Here is a 20,735-nt window from a genome sequence, read left to right on the forward strand (position 1 = left end):
ACAGAAAAGAAAATTGCTCACACTAAGCCCTGCTGAATGAAAAGGGCCGTTCAGAACTATCTGCACGATTGAGACTGGCACATTCAACAGCATCAAAATTTACAGTGAACTCTTTTCTTCCAGTTTAAAATGGTTTCTAGCATCTTCAAACAGCAATTTGTATAAAGTTTTTGAATACGTATTTGTTTCAAGTTCTTAATCTTTTTATATTTAAAACAGTTTTTCCCAAACCTTTTTGCTTAACTGAAAAATAAATCTTGGCTGCCTGAATGGTAAACATTAGTAGCTTCTTTTTCCATTATAATTAGAAACAAAAGAGAGATAAATGTCACTGTTCAACATGTGCAGTCAGAAATGGGAGATTCAGGAATGTATAGTAGTACTTATTATTATTGTTATCATTGAAAAGTAGACTCATAAAATCCAGCACAGATTGTACTAAACCTGCTGACTTTCATTTCAAACAAGAACTATATATGGATGAGAGAAAATCAGGAGTGTGGGGAATTTCACAGAGATCTCACATTCTAATTCTTCCTTTCACAATTGGGGATATTGTTTAATATGCATTTGAGGATAAGCAGAGGAAATGATAACATTAATTAGCCCTTGAGGAAAAAAGTAAATTAAATGTATTTCTGAACAGCTCATTTATGTATAGGAATTAATTTTATCCTCAGAGAATTCATTGTTGTATCTGTGAGCCAGAATTGCTAGGGTTGAATTCTTATATTAGCCCATGCTAGAATCACACAATGATATTTATAGGACATTTATAAGGCTTCTATGACTTCTGACTTTTCATTCCTGGTGTACCACCCACACAGATTGGTGATAATTGCTTTGGGGGCCAAGGAAAAATAATAATAACAGTAATAATAACAGTCTTTTCCAGTTGGGAATTTATGATCTAGTTGGGCAAGTAAACGCATACACATGAAAAGCCAAATAACAAAGCAGAGCAGTACATATTTGAGGTCTACACAGAACAACGCTCCCCAAAGGAGTAAGGAGAACAGAGAGGTTGCCATTGGCTGTAGTGATCGCCAGAAATTTGTGTATCAGGTAGGACCTTAGCTGGGCTTTTACACATTGGTAGGATTTTGATTAGAAAACATAGAGGGAAGAGTGTATCCATTTTTGGCAAGAGCACCCCCTTGCACAATACTGATGCATTAGAGTAAATAACACTAGCTGCCAGAACAAACCTCCAAATGTTAGTGGTTTAACACAGTAAACCTTAATTATTCACTTCATCCCAATCTAACATGGTGGGGGTGAGAATCAGGGGAGAACAAGGGGTTCATCTCCACCCAGGCATTCACAGCCTAAGGCTCAGTTCCAGATTTTGGTGGTATCGCCCTCCACGTGTGGTTCCCAGGGTTACCACAGAAGATGAGCAAATGGAGATTTTGCTTGGGACATTTTCGTGGGCCAAGATTCCCAGGGTTGTAAATCTCCTCTGCTCACATCCCACCATCCAGAACACAGTCCATGGCTCCAATCTCTCTGCAAGGAAGCTGGGAGATGCAGTTGTCTGTGTACTCAAGAGAAAACACATTATTGAACCAGGCATTGTTTTTGCTGCAGGAGGCCACATTAAGGATGGTAAGAAGGGCATATCAAGAGTGGCAGACTTTCATGGTTATTCCTGGTCATCAATCTAGTACTCATTTCCCCCTCCTAATATTATCCCAAGTTTTTACCCTATGTACCTCCTTTTTACATCTATGAATATTGATGCTAACTTTCAGTACAACTGGAAGAAGACAAGTTCATTCTAGATACCTGAGGTAGTGCATTGGAAGCCATGGTTGGTTCGTTTGTAGATGACAGGCATCGTAAAAATGATGTTAGTCAACAATGGCATGAAGACTTGGAAAGAGGGGAGAGACCTGAAAAAGAATAATATATCTAATATTTTTAACCATGTTTTTCTTGTTTGTAATTTTTTCCCCTACAATCTCTTATTACTAGACCATGAGATTCTGGAGGACTGCCTAGGGAAGAGGAAGGCAAACACTACCTAGGGAAGGTAGAAGAGACCAGGATGCTATTCAAACATCTGAGAACTTAAATGGCCTCTGGGGAGAAGTGCAGGAGAAGGGGAGGGGAAGGATCCTGAATTGGCCAAGCTAAACTGCTAAAGAACTGGGACCATAATAATCGGAAGAGACTCTTTTTAACCAAAATATGCAGCATTACCTTGGTCTAAATAAATGCTCCCCACCCATTACAAAATAGAAGTAGAAACTTTGTTTTGCAAATACAAAGCAACATATTTCTACCCAAAACATTTAGTAATGAAAAAAATATATCTGCCACGGACATCAAGAGCAGTTTGGAGGTGGTTTAGCTTGAGTGTTCCCGGAAAGCAGACCACTGAAAGGCTTGCGTGCAGCTAGCTCATTCTGAGAAATGATCAGAACGAACAAGAGTGCGGACCTGGGTAGCATGAAAGAGGGAGGGAGGAAAGCTAGGACAATGGTGTCTGGTCTAGCTGGTCCCCACTAGGCAACTAGGGCTGGAGGCCAATAGAACCTCCTGTGGCCCATTAATGAACCTCAGATTTAACCACCCAAGGCAAGGAGGAGAGGGTCATCTTGTTACCCTCCTCCCAACTGTACATACCTTCAGGCTGCAGGTAAGAAGCCCAGTGGGCAGCCCACACTGATGCATCAGAGAAGCCCAAGAGCATTAGGTAAGAGACCTTGAAAGCACCTCATGCCAGGTGCTGTGAGGTGACCCTGTGCAGTGCTGGGTGGCCCAGCAATGGCTGGAGCAAAAGGTGGGCTGACTTGCAGGTGGTGTCAGAGGCAGCTCCAATGTTCCAGGCACAGGCCGATGAGGGTGCAGGCAAGAGTTCTGGACAAACTTAGGAAAAGGAAAAGATGTCATGTAGCCCTGCCCTTTTATCTGTTGACCTCCTCTGTCCTTCTAAAAAGAGCAACAATCCCAGCCTGCACAAGAAAGCAAGCCTTCACACTTGGACTTTAATAGGTATATGCTACTTCACAAAGCCTCTAAAAAGAAAAAAATGGAGAAAGGGGAAAAGGCTACCAATGTCCTTTAAAAAAATTCCACTGATAAAACAAGCCAGACCAATTTGGGTGTCAGGCCCCCTCAGCACTCTCACTTAGTCTAGTGTAAATTGTAGTTTCCCAGATGATGAGTCACTGATTAATGCATTTCACTTATTTTTTCTATAGAATTCTGTGATAGTTGCCATTACACAGCAAAAGCAGCTAAAATAGTCATGCCCCATACTGACCTTCTCTACCCTGCCCACTATTAATGAAATTTTTTGGCTTCTACCCAGAGTCAGACAAATGGTTTTACCAGATAATGGTCTCTGGGCACTGGATTTCTTCCTGAGAGAGTTTCTCACACTGAAACATTTCATATTCCATGCTCCTTCACCCCTGTTGGTTTTCTCAGGGTGGCATTTTTGACATTGTCATCTTGCTGAAGCAGCAGTCAGAAATGGCATAATTGATAGAGTCAAAACTTTACTGCAGGTCCAAAAGGAGATCTGACATGAAAATGGGGATAAAAAAATATCTTGGTGGAATTTTTCTGTTAATTACAGCACTCTTCTGACATTTTTCTAAGCAAAGAATCCATTTAGCTAGTGACATCTCTTTTAAATGATTACAACTTCAGTTACTCTGATTGAAAAAATTTCCATGCTGAGAACATTGAACAGAAAATTACAAGCAAGCTGTGCTTCTGTAATATATTGCAAATGCAGTCATTTATTTAAACCATGCTAATATGGGGCATTTTTAAGTCAATGTTAATACATTTATTCTTTAAGTGTTTATTAAGGAGCTGTTATATCCTAGGTGGTAGGGATTTAAATTTGAGGATTCCCTATCCTTAGGGAATCCAGTCTAGTGGGAGAGACAGAAAAATAAATACTGATCCCCCCTGTGGCAAGTGTGGAAAGAGGAGCACGCATGATGTGTTAGTGGGTCGGAGGGGATCCCTGGCCATCTCTGAGTGGGTGGGGCACCGTGACAAGGATGGGAGTAGATGTGGAAGAAGGCTGTGAGGAGGAGGCTATTCTTACATTGTATCTCGAAGAACAGGTGAAAAGTGCCAAGGAGTGGCTCTGATGGTGGCCTATTTGAACCTGCAGGACAGAGAGTCAAGCTGGGCTGTGGGTACAACTGGGAAAGTGCTATGAGGTGAAAGCTTCTTGGGAACGGTCCTGTCAAACTTGAACTTTACCCTGTGCCCACGCATTGGGAAGGCGATCTGGGGATTTACAGTGGAGAGTGACATGATCACATTTGCATTTTGGAAAGAAAACTTTGGCAGTGATGTGAAATGGGCTGATGGGCTGGTGCAAGGCCCAGCAAGAGGCAATAAGCACCTGAAGGAAGGTAGAGGTGATGGAGTGAAGACAGGAGTGTGCTGGAGAAATACCCGGGGTGCACACCTGACAGGGTCCATAGCCACCCGAGGAGGGGCCGGGGCGAGCAAGAAGACAGGCTTTGGGCTGACCCTTCCTTCCCCTGCTTGGCGCCCGTACTCCCTGCTGCAACCGCTGTCTGCCCTCCTGCCGGTAATCCTCCCTACGTGAACAGACAGGTGGCAGGGTAGAAATGGTGCCTTGTTTGTATTGGTTTAGTGTTATCTTCTGGCATTTGACATTGGATGTAGAAGATGGGCTATTTTTAAATATCTGGGGGACAGTCAATCATGTTCGCACTAGAAGTCTAGAATAATAACTGGAATTGATATAAGTCTTGGCAGTTTACATAGCAATTTTCCATTTATCATCTCACTTAAGACTCAGGGTGATGCTCTGGCTGGTAAAGCACATGTTTTCTTCATCCCCAGTTGCCATAGGCAGTGTGACTGAGGGAGCGTAAGTGATGTATTCAAACCCACTCAGGTCCCAAAAAGCTGACCCAGGAATCAGGCACTCTCTCTCTCACTCTGACACTTTACCCCACATTAGCTTAGCTGAGCCTTTTGCTTCTGAGTTAGGTATGTCATACATGGCTTTGTGTTTCTATTCTAAAACTTATCATATCTATCCAACTTGATCATAATTTCATAAGGTTAGGGATTAGGTATTATACCTCTTTTTCCTTCCACGCATACTAACTAGATAATTAATAACAGTTTGTTATTGATAATAATGATTTGTTTTAAAACTTAAAAGATCTAGGAATTTGGGGGCAGCCTTTAAAGTCAGCATTTAATATGCTGTTATTTAGTTATGCTAAAGGACAGGAGTGAGGATCCAAGTGCCACCCGGCACTGTGTAGCTGATGGGGCCCTGAAAAGCTGAAGCTGATAGTTAAGAACGGGGGCTTTTGTGTCCACACAGATCTCTGATCTCTGTTTAGCTTCAGCATTTATGACCCTAAGCAAATTAACACTTCTATGCCTCAATTTCTTCATCTCAAAGAAGTAAAGTAATAAAACCATATAGAATTTGGGGGAGGAACAAACAGGAGAGTATATGTAAACTCTTAGTCCAAAGACTGATACATATAAGTCTCTCCATATATGTTAGTAATTATTAGCGTGCCAGTAACCCAGGTGTCAACTCAAGTTCCCACCCCATTGCCTCCCCAGGATTTCTGTGCCAGTTCTTTTGGGCTCTACTTGTGACTGAGTCCCTGCTCTACAGAGCACCCGGTCCCACCCATGTCTTGTCCTTATTGCTCCAGTTCACACTGCCTTAGTTGTGGGACTTGGACTCTCAGTCCTTGAATTCCAACTCCCCCCCCAAAAAGTTAATACACTTTGATGTATAGCAGCTTTTCACTAATGACTCTGAAAAAGGGCAAGAAGGTTGCAGGACAGATTTCTAGGGCAGACAACAGAAATATAATGCGAGAGTTTCTCCCTCTGAGGACCCTTGGCTGTTTCCCCAATTCCAGCTCCCCCTGAGGCTGCCTGACTCTGGCGCTGCCTTCCTCTTTGTTGCCACTAACTAAAACAACAGTAACCACAGTTCTTCCCACTGCTAATGGGGCGGGAGAGGATCCTGCAGGTTTCTGGAATCGCCACACCTCCAGCTCAGTGTCAAGTCCCTCTGGAAAGGCAAAAGACTCCGTGAATGAGGATTCTGGGGGTCCCTGCTCCACGTCTCACTCCCTTCACCCCTCCTCCATAGTCTCTGTGAGGAGGAAAAGGAGCTGCAAAGAGACTTATGGAGATTGATTTAGGACTGACATGATTTAGGACACCTTTTCCTTATAAGGGAGAACCAGCCACAGTTAGTCTTAGTTTCAGGATCATTTCTTTCTCTTAGTAATCTATGGTTCTTGTACATGATGGCTATGGATGCTGTCTGCTTAATAAAAAGATGATATTGAATGAATTGAGCTTCTCTGAGGTATGTCTTCATTGGTTAAGACTTTCACTCCAACCCCAGGACTTGCCATCCGTATGGACTGTAACACTGCACAACAAGGTGATAACTTAAAAAGGAGTTGGGTTTGCATGAGATGCAAGAAAACTCCTTGCAGAGCAATGCCATCATTTTGACTTAGATAAACTACCTCTTAAATAGCTAATTTTTCTTCAGCCATTGGAATAACACAGTGTCTCACCATTACATGGTATCTATAAATTACTGCAATGTTTTCAAGTTACCTCTATTTGAAATAGAGGATGTCTTGTTATTCTGGAACAAGAAACTAATGTCTTTGTCTGTTTGCCAATGAAAATGAGGCAATCTCAAATTCATGTAGATCTGGAGAGCTGGTTCTTAACAAGGTGAATCCTTAAACTCACAGTAAATAAACAGCTCAGTTAGAAATTTGAAGTATGCCTTCCATTTCATAGGAACTCCTTTGTGGAATTTTTCCAGTAACCCAGTGTATTCAATATCTAGTGACTTGAATTTTAATATAAGCTGTTTAAGAGAAAAGGATGAAATACTCTGTTGCTTTCTAATACATGAAGTCAACTCCCTAACTAAATTGTCTTTTCTGACAAACAGTCAGCAATGTTTTTATGAATCCCATCAAGTTAAGTGACATTATATCTGGGCTTTTTAATTGCCACTTTGATAGAGCATAAAATTTCACTCAAGAATCGAGCTTTGTTATCTCTAATATGTCATTACTTTGATTTGGCAATATATATCATGTCTCTGGTTTCAATTTCATTCCTTTTTCAATTCACATTTGAGGATTAGACATGTGAATTCACAAATCCCCTTTGATTTAGAAATAGAATTAGCTTTTGGAATGATTACACAAAAGACTAAAATATTAGCCAGATTCTCAAAACTTAACTGGTATATTAAGAAAAAAAATCTTCACAATAAATTAATGTGGATTCAGAATTCTTTATTTTGGCTTCTGAGTGACATTAATTTTTTCCTGCAATACTTGCTATTAATAAACTAAAATTTCAACATGAATTTATTGCACAGCAGTAATGCAGGCACTTGTTTTTGCCTGCCTACAATCCTTTCCCCCACCTTATTAAACATCATCTACATTCTCCTTCAGACAACAACCCTCCTTCACTCCCAGTTGAGGTGGCTGGGGTAGACAAACTCCTCCTGGCACCGCCGCAAAGCATGGGGAGAGACCTGCCCAACTGGACAGTGTACCTCTCAGGGGCAGACAGAAAGAGCCAAGGGAGAAACAACCTTACATATATGAACCTGGATCCAACTGGGCCAGAATCAGCCCACCTTGGAATCCCAGATTATGTAAGCTTAAATCAGCTTGAGTTAGATTTCCTTCCACTTACAGTGGATGGAGTCCTAACTATAACAAATAGCTTCAGAATATATTTATTTGGTAGCTTCTCAAGGAAGACTTTCCTTTAATTTATCACTATTTTCCCACCAAGTAAGTTCTTGAAGTTATATATGAGAAACTATGGCAGTAATTTCAAAAGTGACCCAGAAAAGCACTTTCAAGGATTTATTGTTTCTGCTTCTGGATTAGTAACTTTTACTCACATGTTACATTCAGGAAATCTTACTTGTAACTAAAGTTTCTATGATCAAAACTTTCTGAAATCCGGGTTCATATTTCATTTAATATATTTTGTTATTTAGCTTCCTGTTTCTAAACTTTCTATATGTGCTTTAATATCTCAAAAGAGGGAGGGAAACTGGACGGTGTGAGACAAGTTTCTTTAGTGGGGAAAAAAGTCCCTTTGAGAAGCCCCATTCCCCTGTGCTACCCCACATTTTACATTTCTGTCCATTTTCTTCTGTTCTTGCTTTCACATAAGAATGTCTTTGATTACCAGATATATAAATTGAGTTGCTTTTAGCTATTAGAGGAAAATCCCAAATCAATTGGCTTAATTAATAAAATGTATTATTTCACATACCACGAAGCCTAAGCAGGAGTGTCTTCGTGGCTGGTTGATTCAATGACTAACTGATGGGCTCCTTCTTTCTACTTTGTCGTGTTCAGAAATGCATCCCTCATTTAGCAAGATACTACAGCAAAGCTGGAAATCATGGCATAGATGATTTTGTCTAGGAAAAGAAGAGCTGTTTTTTCTTCTATGTCTAATTTCATCAAAATTAGATCCCATTGGACAGAACTCTCTCATGTGTTCATACCTCAACCAGTTGCTGACAAAGGGAATGGGGATATACTCTTGGCTTAATCCATCCTCCTGGATTTGGGGATGGGACCCACCTCCCCTAAAAGGAAGGCCATGTGAAGGACAAGGCGTATCTGAGGGCAGCAGTTGGGAAGGAAACCAAGCCCAGGGTCAGTTTCATGAGTGTATATATCCTTTCCAGTTGTGCAAATCCAGCACCAGAGGAACCCTGTTCTTAGTTTAATGCTCTGCTGTCATGAAATTCTTAATAAATTTTGAATAAAAGGCTCTGAAAATTGTGTAGTCTGTCTTAGTTCTGACACATCAAATAACCATTCAGGGGCCTGCAGAGTAGAGTGTCTTCATCATTTTCTTTTCCATATCTCCTTAGAGGAATGCAAATAAGATGTTGCAGTGTAGAGGTAAAGCAAAATTGGTCAAAAGAAGGTGGAAGACAGTAGCTAGTGATGTAAGATGGAAGCTGTCAGATCAGAAGTGAGCTGTCAGGAAGAGAAAAGAAGACCTGGAAGAGGGAAACTAGAAAGCGGGAGAAGATAAGAAAGAGGTATACTCTCAGCATAAGCCAAACCAGACCAACCCAGCTCATTCTTGGGGCCTTATTACCAAAGGAGGTTGTTTTCTTTCTTTCTTTCTTTCTTTTAATTAAAGTATCATTGATATATAATCTTAAATCGGTTTCACATAGATAACACAGTGGTTCAACATTCACCCATGTTATCAAGTCCTCACCCCTTCCACTGCAGTCACCATCCAAGATGTTACAGAGCCATTAACTGCATTCTCCGTGCTGTACTACCATCCCCGTGACCCACCCACACTGTGATGGCCGATTATTGTGGCCCTTAATCCCCGCTCCCTTCCTCCTGGCAACTGCCAGTCGCCTCTAGGTGTCTATGAGTCTACTGCTATTTTGTTCAAAGGATGTGGCTTTCTATAGAAACTGGTCAAGACAAATGTTGTGATTAATTTTATAGCTGTTTAATGATCCTTATACATGCTAATAATTATTTTGTTCTTGTTTATTTTAAATCTCTCATTTAACTGCTCCCTTTCCCATGCTATTTCTTTATTCTGCCATCTCTCCAGTTTTTCTGTTAGAGAGCTGCTTTCCCCACATTAGTTATTGCCTCTTTCTCTTTTTCAAAACAGTTTCTACTGACAGGTAGAACTATCTAGGAGTCTGCCTCACCCACATTTGCAAAGGCCTAGTGAGAGCACGGGACATGTGCTGAACTATAAAACACCCTCTAACACAGGAATTTAGCACACTTACCCATCATTGCTGCTCCTGTGGGTGATCGTCCCCAGCCCCCTTCTGGGAGTAGGCATATGGCTAAGCCTGGCCTATCAGGATCAGTGGTTATTTTAGGAACGAGCACTTTCCTTAGTCACTCCTTAAGGAAAATTTAGTTCTAGAATATCTGCCAGGACAATTGGGAAGAGGTGCTCACTATTTGCTGGAGTTCATACACCAACAGGATGTAGGCCTGGAGCTGCTGGCTGCCACTTTCCTCATGACTTGGTCAGAGCCTGTAAATGAAGTCAGCACAGAGTTCAGCAGAGCTGAGGGGGAAGAGACAGATTTCTAATGCCAGCGTTTGAGCACTTGGGTTCAGATGAACTCAAATGTTCGCTCAGATTTTCAATTATGAGGACCAACAAATTCCTTTTTTGGTCTAATTTAGTTTACTGCAATGCAGTCACTTTTAATCTAAAGAGATCTGACTGATACATATCGCTGCCACAACTTGACAATGTAAATGTGTATTTTCAGCCGTTTTATAGGAAGAGATGTGTTTTCAAGGAAATTTCATTTGCTCTCTGTTTAATATCTGCTTGGAAAAATGAGACTAAGGATGCCCCGCCCTTGCGAATGTGTCCTCTGACTGGCCAGGACTAGTGCCAGGAGGTGAAGACTGTTTGCTGCTATAGCTCAAGGAGACAGGGCAGTAGAAATTGATGTGGCACTGTAAATAACACAGATCAATTGAAAAGGGTGCTTAGTCCCAAATCCTTAGCTTATACACTACATAGCAGACATGTCTTCAAGCAGTAGAGATGAAAAGGACAGAGATTTTAAATCAGATTATGAAAAATCTATGTATCTAGAAAAAGGACGTAACTTTAGAAAATTTCAATTCACTCCCTATAGGACTTTCAATAGCCCTAGATTTCACCTGCTATGGAGTTCTACTAGCCTTTTCCTTATTATTATCTTCTTAGTCTTATTAGTAAAAATAAGACTAAGAAGACATTTTTTAAATGTTGTTAATTATCAGTGACACTAAAGTCTGTTTCCTGGGAATGGCCCCATTAACTACAGAAAATTTTTTTTGAAAAATAGTATATTTATATATTATTAAAAATAGTATATATATATATTATATATCTATTATGATAATACCATAAAAACCTCAAAAAATTTCAGTATTTCAAATGTGTGATAAGTCCTAAATTTAAGAAGCAAACCATCTTTGTGCATGTTTTACTTTTCTAAAATCCAGTGCATAAAAACCCTCATACTTTTTTCTGTTGTTCATCAACAAAGTCCTCAAAACTTGCCTGTACTTTACAGTCTCTATTTATTCACTTTCTGCCCTGCTTCTAACCAGCCTGATCCACCATCAAGACATAAAGGAGAATGGGGAAAAACCAGGGGAGCTCTCTGCAGTACCCCAGCCTCTCTCCCTGGGTTGCAGCCTGCTTTCCCTCCAGCCCTGTCTTCCACAACCTCACACCCTTGGTCTGCAGCCCCAACTGGAAACTCCTGGAACTCAGCTTATCCAGGGCTTGAAACATGGCTTCACTTAAATGACTATAAGCTAATTCCCTCCCTCTTAACACCTTTCTTATACAAATAGTTCTTTTTCTGCTTTGAGGAGAAAATTCAGCCCCCAAACTTTAGAATCCATCCCAAACAACACAAAACACAGGGCGGGGTGAGTCAGGGAGTGTCAGGGAGTGTCTGGAGGCCTTTGGAAGTTCCTATAAAACTTCATCTTCTATTTCTCCCTTTAACTCTATGCTTTCCAAACTAATTCATCTCAGAGTTTTGTTTTGTTTTTTAAATACAAAGACCCCTTATGCACTTGACTATTATTTAATTTCCAAAAATATAATATGCACATAAATTTGGGAGAGAAATATTTGCATAAAGCTGAGTATACTGTACAAATATGTGTTAACATCTAGATTTCTCTTGGCAAAGGCCTGTACATTCTGCAATCAGAGATAATATAACAGTTTTGTGTTAATATTAACCCACTACACTAACAAAAAAAAAAAAAAGTAAGGCAATAGTGTTTGCCTATTGAAAAGCTGCTGAAGAAAACTTGAGAAGGACTTCCTGAAGGAAGGGGTTTCCTGGGCTCTCTTTGCAGGCCTCTTCTCCCAATGGACAACAGAACAGAAACCTCTGTGTCCAAGCCTATGAGTGAGGAGCATTTCTTAAGAGAAACCCAGTATCATGTTTAATGCAATCCACAACCTTCTGAGACTCTGAATTGTAAGAAGATAGACATGATAGGGAAGTTTTCAGCCATCAAATTACAAGGTAAATGGCACCTCTAGCCACAAAGAGGCACATAACCAGACATGTTTCCCTGCTCCTTTCCCTGCCCTGGCATGGAATAGAAGGCATAATGCAGTGGTTTTAGCAGAAGGTTGTAATGTAAGAAATTACATGCTGAACATCCCTAACTCCTGTTAATGGAGTAATGACTCCATGGAAGGAAAAGTTTCTGAAATTATGATAAATGGTGGAAGGTCAAGGTATTTGGCACATGGCTACATGTTTAAATTTTAAGATACTTGAACCAAAGTATCTTGTTTTTTGAAAACTGAAGAGGGGCAGTGTTTGCCCAAACATAGAAATAATGTGCTAATATCCAAGTGATTTTGGCAGTTAAATGGTAAAATCTGGTCAAATTATTCTTTCACTTTTCTTGGATTAAAGTGGGTTTTTAATTTACTCTTTTTAAAAAGAATGTGCTATAAAATGGACTTCAGATTGTTTATTATTTCACAGAAAATGACCTACTTTTTATTTGTGAGCTATTAGGATTGAGTCAAGGCTGATGTTTTTATAGCAAAAACTTTAATATATTCTTTAATTCATTTAAAATATTATTCAATTTGCAACATAAGTATGAAAATATGGAGCTTATGTTCCAGTGGAAAAGAAAGCAACAATAAAAAATAAACAAGGCAATTTTTAGAGTGATAATTACTTAAGGGAGATAAATAAGATAGCCCAAAAATAGATACTAATAGTTAACATTCATTGAACACTTACTATGTGCTGGCACATTATATTCTTCATATATTCTTTATACATTATACCTGTCTGAAGTCACACAGCTATAAAGTAACAGAGTAAAGATTTGAAGTGAAACAGTGTAATATGTAATGACAGGATATGATATTTGAAGCAATTGTCTTCCTGGAAACAAACAAAATGCTTAAAAGAAACATCTTAAAATCATCAAAGAGATACAGTTTTTAAAAAGTCAAGAGTAAAAGTAAAAGGGAAGTGCTGGGAGGTATATGGTCACAGAAGGAAAACGGGCATAGAAATGCTTTTGACTCTTTTCTCAATCTGGGTAAGCTAGAAGCTTTGCTCTGATGGCCTTTTGGACAACAGTGATAAGCACAGAAAGGAGATCTAGTTGAAGACCCTTCCTTCGATAAACCAGGAGCCCTCCTCCAAAGGCTGCACATTCAGGATGGGCATGAATCAGCCCAGAAGAAGATTGAAGCCTGTGATTTAATTGCATCTCAAGACTCAACTTGATTTAAGGTGGATGTACCCCAGAAGCTTAGCAGAAGCAAACAAAAATTCTCTCTGGAGGTTATCATTTTCATCTGTGGACCTCAAATTATTTCCACAAATGATTTGCAAAGCAATGTTCCCCACACAAAGAAAACCAGGAATATACAGAAACAAGACTTGAGTAGACAACAGACCCAAAAAGACTTCAGAGGCAGACAATAAAAACTATGATGATTCTGTTGAAATAAATAAAAGACAAGCTTGAAGACATCTGTAGGAAACAGGAAAATACAAAACGTGGCAAGGTAAATGTGCAAAAAAAAATCTTCTACAAATAAAAATATGATAACTAAAATTTTTTAAATGAATGTTTTCTGTCACCTGAGTCATTTAAACATAAAGTAGACAGGTACTTTGAGGAGATTCACCTTAGACTATAAGATTGAACGATATGATTTTTTTGCATCTCTCTTCTCACCCTGAGAATCTATTATATTAGTTATCTACACAAAATATAAGCATTTTTTTTGCATTTTTTTCTTCTCACCCTGAGAATCTATTATTCAATTGTATTAATTATCTATTACTGGCTAACACATTGCCACAGCTTTGAGGCTTAAAACAATACACATTTATTACTCACAGTTTCTGTAAGTCAGGAATCCAGGCATAGGTTAGCTGGCCTTTCTGTTTCCTAGTCTCTCAAAAGCTACAATTAAAGTTTTGGCCAGGGCTGAGGTCTTATCTGAAGACTTGAATGGGGAAGAATCTTACACTTGGAAGAATTTTAGATCAAGGGCTGTTGGGCTGAGGCTATTGACCATAGGTCACTCTCACGTCCTTACCATGTGGGCCTCCCCAACAAGGCAACTTGCTTTACCTACGTCTGTGGGGAGAGAGTCTATTAATAAGATAGAATTCACTCTTATGTAACCTAATCATAGAAATGACATCCCATCATCTTTGCTATACTCTACTGGTTAGAAACAAGTCACAGGTACTGTTCAGATTCAAGGGGAGGGGATTACACAAAGGCATGAAGACCAGAAAGTGGAGACCACAGGGGGCTAAATCAGAAAGTATGTAGGCCACATTATAAATAAATAAAACAGGTGTGTTTGGAGTCTTGAGGAGGTAGAAAAAATTGGGTGAATCAGATAATGGGTCATCTAGTAAAGAATAAAGGAATGAAGGAATAGAACTAAGAATCTAACCAGATTTTAGCAATCTATGATATAATGCTCTTTAGGACAAAATCCACTACATTGGAAATTTCACTTTGACAGAGTTATAACTAGTACCAAAAATCTGCCAAATGTAGCACCAGAAAGAAAACTGCAGACTATTCATAAACAGATAAAATCTTAATACTAGCAAAGAGATTAATCAATGTAATGAAAGAAGAATAACCACAATCAAGTGAGGTTCCTTCCAGGCATGCCAGGAAGTTCAGTATTAGAAAATCTCTTAAAATAATTCATCATACAGTTCAAGGGAGAAAATGCCAATCCATGATCATCCCTACTCATGCAAAGAAAAACATTTAATAAAATTCAATATTCACTCTTGAATAAAACCTCTCAGTAAAATAGGAATAAAAAAGATACTTCTTTAATAAAATGTTAATTGATATTTTAAGCTACAGAACAGTAGCTAGTGTAGTGGATTGATCACTTGATGGCCCAAATTAACAGACTTCCTGTATCCATGCTTTTTTAATGTGACTTTGTATCTTCTCCCATCAAGAGGTAGAATCTATTTCCCACATCTTGAATCTGAGCTGGCCCTGTGACTTGTTTGGTATAACAGAATGCTGCAGAAATGAATGGTGCCAATTTAAGCCTAGGCCTCAAGAACTCTTGCATGCTTCCACTCAGTCCTGGACCTCTGCCCCACCTTGCACACAACTATCTGCTGGGGGTTAAGAAATCCCATGGAGGAAAACCAAGAGGTGCTAGTCGAGTCCTGGAAGCAGTTACTCTTCATCACATGGGTGCATGCAGACACATGGGGGAGCCCAGATGAGACCAAGGTAAGTTGCCAACTGGAATTGCAGTATCATGAACTAGATAAATGGTTGTTGGAAACATTAAGTTTTGTTTGTTATGCAGAAATAGCTAATTGATACAGCTAGCCAGTCTATGAAAATCCTCAATTGATTTCCTTGGTTTTGGAAGTAACTCCTGGCTACATACCTCATCCCTCCAGGTCAAAAGAATGGAAGGAAGAAGGGAGTGGGGGAAGGGCTCAGGGAGAAGAAGAGAGTTGAGGTTACGTCCAATTCACTACTAAATTTCTGAATGGTCACAAGGGGAAACAAGTAGTGAAATAATTATTCTATTTAGAGCCTTTATTAGGTAAGAGTCTTTATTATTGATTTTTAGATTAAATTCAAGATAGTGATATTTTGTCACTCTTCTCATGACGAAGTTCTAAGAATGACTTCGTGCATTTGAAGGACAATTGGCTTGCAAAGGGAGTTGTAGCTGGTTTATGCTTTTTTCCTTACATCTTGAGATATAGATTCATGATAATTACTGAGGCTTCTTACTCAATTTTTGCTTTTGCCAAGATGCTTACTATAAGCCATAGTGCTTAAATCAGAGAGGAGACATTGACTTTCCAGAAGCATACTATTACCTTCATCTTTTGGTTCAAAATCCATCTCCCTCCAACATGTTCTCATGGTAGTTGAGCACTTTTCCCCCTTGTTGTGCAATTAAAATAGAATCCTTAAATTTCCACTTCCTTTTGGAAAATTTCCAGCAAATGATAGCATTGGAGGATGATTTGGGGCACAATATCTCATTACTACTTACTGCTTTTTATTTTTATTATGTGTTACTAATGGCTCAGTGTTAAATACAATTTTTTCTTTTTGGGTGTTGTGCAGAATCTGCTATAAAGTAAAATATAACTCAGATATTGAAAATGATCCTTTGAAGATTGGCTAGTCATTCTAACTATTACGTGCCATAAAAATTGGACCTCTAGTTTAGATTACACAGAACAATGTATATCTGGGAGAATGAAGAGTGTTAAACAGCCAAAGTCATGATTAAGTAGCCAATGTGAGCTCTAGCCTCTTCTTGAGGAAGAAGTGATGGACCATGGATATTTTTCATAAATCCCTATGATGTGCTTGAATCCAGCATAACAGAAGGGATGGGTAATTTATAGTCTGTTCAGAGTCTTTGGAAGTGAGATTTCCCAACTCTTGAGTCAAATCTTAACATGACCTAACCAAGTAGCCCTCAGGAGTAAACATTCTTCCCTCTTCATTTTTATCTTTGAAGATCTATTTATTTTCCAATTACCTGAGTGTAAGATGGCTCTCCTAACAGCATTAAAATTACAGTACTTCTTAAGAGTTTTCCCATCATAGATCTCCTTTTGCTACAATCTTTTCCTGATATTTATCTTACAGATATTTATCGGGCAACTAACACCATCATGACACTAGCATGATAAAAAATTTATCGTTTTCCCTCGGGAAGAGAAGATACTGGGGTTATTCTTTTAAAAACATTACTTTAAAAGGTATTGTTACCTCTATTATCAAGAAAGCTTTTGGGCACCCATTCCTTAAGGAGCACATTCACAATTCTTCCTCTGTACTAATAAAAGGAATTATGTTCTGGAATCAACTTCCAAGCTCAGTTTTCCTGCTTAAAAAATGAACACATCTAGCCAATAAACCAAATTCTGAAAAACTGAAAAATGCATCCTCAGTTGCTTGGCTCTGACTCAGTTCTGGCACATTCTGATAGTGAGTTAGGACAGTGAAGGGGCAAGGAGCTCCAAACACACTTCTTTTCCCATTATCATCACTGGAACACACAATTTTGCTTGGTCAAAAGCAGTACTACTGTTAACCCCATGAAATAAAGGAGTCTGTTTCAGGCAAATTCTTTATACCTGTATCACTTTATCACTTTGTTTCTTGTTTGTTTCATTTTGCTACAGACACAGTCCCAAAATAGCCTGCAAATTGGGAATCTTTTCTAACAAGCAAGATGGTTGCAGAAAATGTAACATGGTGTGAAAAAATTACCAACTTCTGGGAATAAATTTTGTGACAGTCATTCAGTTCCTCTTAATCATGCCATATTCACATCTAATGAGGTATCAACTCCTGTCAAGTTCACTTCCATAAAGTCCTAGTTTCCCAATAGCCTATCACCACAATCCTAATTTGTTTCCTTTCCTCTGTTCTGTCACTTTGGGCTCTAATTTGGTCTTCCTCTTTCCTGTCAGGAAGGAGGGTCCAGTCCATTTTGACTTTAACCTGCTTGAAGCCAACCTCAGTCTTATCACTGACATGTTTAAAATTCTTGTTTTCTGTTCATGGCAGGATACAATTCAAACCTCTTTGGAAGCATTCACAACACTCCTTTGTCTTGACAAAACTTCTCTTTACAATCTTACTCAGTCCTCCGCACCTGCACACATCTTACGGCAGGGTCAAACTGATTTCCTCACTCTTTGCTAAATCCACTCCTTCTTCCTACCCTTCTTCCTGCCTGTACAGCCTCTGTACTTTCAGTTCCCCTTAACTGAAATATCCTCCCCATCCCTTCAAGCATAAATACTATCTTTTCTTCACGGGCCAAACCAGGTACCATCTTCTTCACAAAGGTATTCCCAGATATCCCCATGTAAATGTGACTCATCTATCCCACTTCCCAGCTCAGGTGAAAAATAAATTATTATCCTCTTAATTTTCAGTTAAATCACTCTGAGGATGTACCTCATGGATCATGGAATGTTCTTCCCATTACAGAGTCCCCTACCCCCAATACCAGGCATGCTTTCTCAGTCCCAGTGGGCAATAGTAATTAATCTCCACAGGGGAAAAAACAAACAGAAAGCCTGCTCCACCAGCCAAAGGGCCACTTCCTGTCTCTCTCTTTGCTCTCATTATCACACTGTACAGTTGGGAAAACACCAAGAGTCTGGTCACCCTTGTGCCCCACTTCATGTCCATTACTTGAGAATCTTTGCCATTTTGGAGATGCACTAACACCAAATCTGGCAACCTGGCAGCCAGCACAATCCCTGTCTCTGAAGAAATTCCTTTGGGCCGTTTATGATTACACCACTGTTGCTGTGACCCTCCTTCCCTTCACGGGAGTGGGTAGGGGGTGGCTGTGGAGAAGGAAAAGCCTCATTACTTACAGGTACACAGTAGCTGCAGTCACCCCCTGCCACTCAGGATGGTGCTGTCCTTCGGGTACACCTTCCTTTGTCTGCAATGATATATCCACAGAGCGTTTGCCCTCGGTACTGAGGGCAGTGCCTGATAGCTCATTCCTGAGGGATCTCCGTCCTAGGCCCAAACAATAGCTACCCTCCATCCCATGCCCCCTCATCCCTTGCTTCCTGACTTGCATCTCATCCCAAGATAGAAGATTCACATCACCCTCCATTCAGTTAAATGTGCTTTCCAGGTAATCATCCAAGTCCTTAGGAGAAGTCTTGGTTAAAATGCCTTTTGTTTTAAGTATTAAAAAAAAAAGAATAAATGAGAAACACCTCAATGTGGATTAAACAATAATGAAATTTCCTCAGTGATATAATTGGAAATTTAAGAAGCAGGATAGGCTCAAGGATGACTTAATCCAGGAGATAATCCTAATTCCTTGTGATTCTTGGCCCTGTCTTCCTCCTTGTATTGACTTCCTCCTTAAGGCTGATGTTGGGGTAGCCTTAAAGGTCTGTGCCTCACACCCATGACAACATGCAGAAGAGTTAGGTCACTTCTGCAAGCATTGCTGGAAAGGTGGGCAAAAACTTTTCCAGGAGCCCCAGAAAACCTCTCTTCAGAGGTCAAAATGGAACTCCCATTTCTGAGACAATTACTGGCAAGGAGCAAGACGCAGCAAGATTACCAATCAGGCTGACCCTACTATGAATCACATGGGTTGTAAGGCTCGTAGGGCAGGGAGGGGGACATGAATAACAGTGGGTTCCAACAGGAATGACAAGAAAGAATATTGAGCAGGCATCCACTAGAGAGGAATTTCATGCATGTGTTATAGCTGCCTTCTTTCTAACTGGTAATATGGAATACATCTCATATGCATCGATTAAAGTCTTTATACTGCAATATTACTCGTTCTTTAAAAAAGACTTTTAGAATCTCATAAACGTAATACTGAGCAAAAGACAGACACAAAGGAAAATATGTACTGTATAATTTCATTCATGCAAAGTTCAAAAACAGTTCAAATACTGTGTTAGAAAAAGAAGGGTAATAACTGGAAAGGGGCATGAACTGGGATTCTGGAGCAAAGTTCTGTTTGTTGATTTATACTACTTACAGCATGAGTTTAATTTGTGGAAATTTATCCACTGTACTTATATGATTTATGTACTTTTTGGAATGTATATTCTATTTCAATTAAAACGTTAAAAATGTAAAATGAAATTATAGTGTGAAGTGTTATGCAAGGCATTATATATACCAAGATAAAAAAAAATCTCTTCAAGATTCAAGGACTTAAAAGATGATCAGAGGATTCATGTAAGTCAATAATCCACTATACCATATAGTGTTAGGATATTTTCTATGATATGGGACATCATCAAATCCAAGGTCAAGGAAGGCTTCCCAAAAAAGATGACATATAAATTGAAATAAACAAAATGTACAATATGCACAAAATGTAAGAGTATGAATTTGCTTGGTGAGGGGTGAAGGGGTTGTGCCAAAAGCACAGAGATAGCAGACTTCCTGAGAATAGGTTAGTATGGCTGGACCTGCATGTTTAAGGAGAGCACACATAGGGACTGGAGAAGTCAACAGAGGTCTTCCAGGTTATGTGAAGGAGGTAGACATTATCTTGTACTCAAAGCCATAGAAGGGAACTGCCATGGTCCACCATCAGCCAAGAACACACCCAGCAACTGTAGTAGAGGGATTTCTACTTGTGTGTCTAAGAAACTGGAAATAATATCCCTGAAGAGGGTGACAGGAATCATGGCTTGGCTGAAAGGAATTAGTGGACAGCTAACTGGCCTGTAGGTCAGATGAGCTAGATTCTTGCCCTTTTTTCCTACAGCTTGATCTGTGCCCTTAGACAAGGTGAAGCAGGGTAGGAAGAGAATAATTATTGAATAGTTCCCCTACTGGGCCCTAGGCTAGGTCAATGACATCTATTTAATCTCATTCTATAAAATAATTTGACATATCCTCAAGTCATAGCTATTCTTACACCCATTTTACAGAAAAGGCAACTGAGCCTCAGAGAGGCACAAATGTCAGAGCTGAGCTTCAATGCCAGGATTTCTGGAGCCCTAGTGCAGCTCTTCCTGCACTACACCATGGGGAAACAAGTCCCATTTCCATGGGGCCTTACATTTCCCATCTGTAAGGTGACAGATTTGCCCT

General features: G+C 39.6%; 1 long non-coding RNA gene across 2 annotated transcripts in view; it reads right to left on the reverse strand.

The window, feature by feature from the left end:
• Window positions 1-295: 295 nt before the first annotated feature.
• Window positions 296-20,735, reverse strand: part of LOC140849564 (uncharacterized) — a 47,803-nt gene continuing 27,363 nt past the window's right edge. Inside the window, exons 1-5 of one of the 2 annotated variants that reach the window (XR_012131597.1) lie at window positions 8,329-8,460; window positions 3,340-3,532; window positions 2,632-2,874; window positions 1,789-1,895; window positions 296-1,537 (exon numbers count right to left, since the gene is read on the reverse strand). This is a non-coding gene — a long non-coding RNA (uncharacterized lncRNA). Of the gene's footprint in view, window positions 1,538-1,788; window positions 1,896-2,631; window positions 2,875-3,339; window positions 3,533-8,328; window positions 8,461-20,735 lie in introns of those variants that run through there. The other variant, XR_012131598.1, reaches the window with a different exon arrangement.

Source organism: Manis javanica, chromosome 5 (assembly GCF_040802235.1).
Source record: "Manis javanica isolate MJ-LG chromosome 5, MJ_LKY, whole genome shotgun sequence".
In the NCBI taxonomy this organism is placed as follows: Eukaryota; Metazoa; Chordata; class Mammalia; order Pholidota; family Manidae; genus Manis; species Manis javanica.